A 1,987-nucleotide genomic window follows, 5' to 3' on the forward strand; every position below is an offset into this window, starting at 1 on the left:
AATAATTGTTGGATTTTTTACATGTTAATAGCCGAATAGCTTTTTTACTTTAAAATTCACTTTCTTAAAGTACTAAAGGGTGGAGTCAATTTTTTTCCCCTCCCTCCTACCCCATAGTTTTCCATTAGGATGTTCGTCTTTTTTACAGTGTTACAGAGTTCATTGCTACTGAATATGCCTGGTGTTAAAGCAATTCTGGTAAAAAAGAGTGGTCAGAGAAACTTGCTTGAAAAAAAAATTAGGGACTTCCCTGGTGGTCCAGTGCTTAGGACTCCATGCTCTCACTGCCAAGGGCCTAGGTTCGATCCCTGGTTGGAGAACTAAGATACCCTGCATGGCCAAAAAAATAAATAAAAAGCTTGAGACAAAATATCATTCTTAGGTTTCAGATCATAAAAAAGAAGATGCTCTCATACTTCCTTATAAATTTTTTATTTTCTTAGTAATCTCCTCTCCATTGACGTACTGGAGATCTCGAGTTTCTGAGTATGTGGCATTTGGCAACTTGAGATTTGAAAATAAGGACTTAAGGATGCACAAAATAGTTTAACAGAAATAGGAAAAGAAATTTCTTCAAGCTTGGGATTTCTGAGTGGTATCTGGAAAATGAAAGTTCTTTAATCCGTAGTCTAAAGGAAAGGAATTATGTGGTCCAGAATACATTTTACTTTATTTATTATTTTTATTTTTGGCTGTGTTGGGTCTTCGTTTCTGTGCGAGGGCTTTCTCCAGTTGCGGCGAGTGGGGTCCACTCTTCATCGCGGTGCGCGGGCCTCTCACCATCGCGGCCTCTCCTGTTGCGGAGCAGAGGCTCCAGATGCTCAGGCTCAGTAGTTGTGGCTCATGGGCCCAGTTGCTCCGCGGCATGTGGGATCCTCCCAGACCAGGGCTCGAACCCGTGTCCCCTGCATTGGCAGGCAGACTCTCAACCACTGCGCCACCAGGGAAGCCCCTACATTTTACTTTAGAAATTGATTTGTGGGAATTCTCTGGCGGTCCAGTGGTTAGGACTCAGCGTTCACTGCCATGAGCCGGGGTTCAATCCCTGGTCGAGGAACTAAGATCCCACAGGCCATGTGGTGCGGCCAAAAAAAAGAAAGTAAAAGAGAATTTGATTTGTTCCAGAATTTAAATGCCTCTACCCTAAAAATGATGAAAATTTTCTGTAAGTATCTACTGGATTCACAAATGCTGAATAATTCTCACTAAATTCAAAAATTTTCAGTCCTTTTCTAAATACAGCCAAGACATACACAATTAAATGTGGGCATTCAAAGCTGAATATTCATCTTAATAGCTCATGGAGGAAAAAACGAGATGAACACCAGCTTGTCCTCAAGGTAGAGATGTTGGTGACTTTTCCCTCAAGTGTTAATGGGTAGTATGAGAGGGATGGAAGGAAGTAGTTTTTAAACCACTGACTGGGTCATTATCCTGATAAATGTCCATCTTGAACTTAGACTTATTAATGCGTTTTTTAAACTTACAATTTGTTTACTATTTATGATTCAAAAATTCCAACTCTACATTGCCAGCAGAAGGCCATATGCCTGTTTTCAGTGAAGAGATAGCTGCATGTTGGAGGCTCTTTAAACCTACACGTATCCTTTTCTTTTGATCGCACACATATCTGTTTTTAGCAGACTAGCAAATTCGTTTGATGGTAGCTGTTTCCTTGATCTTAAATATCCTCATTTCATTGTTTTCCTATTTTTTCCAGAAATCAAAGAGTATACTTAAAAAAAATCCACATTTTTGTATGTAACATTTCCTATCTGTAGTTAATAGGCAGTCCCTTAACTATCATGATAACCAAAATTTTGATTTGCTACTTATACTAGGCAGTAGTTGGCACATAGCCATCCATATCAGCAAGTGTGCTAGCACCTCCAGTTAGTTGGAGGGGGACTCCAGTTGATTTAGAATACCTTTGATTACCTGGAGTGATCTGAGTTGCTCATTCAGAAAGAGAAAAGTCAACTGCATC

This window comes from Balaenoptera acutorostrata, chromosome X (genome assembly GCF_949987535.1).
Source record: "Balaenoptera acutorostrata chromosome X, mBalAcu1.1, whole genome shotgun sequence".
NCBI lineage: Eukaryota > Metazoa > Chordata > Mammalia > Artiodactyla > Balaenopteridae > Balaenoptera > Balaenoptera acutorostrata.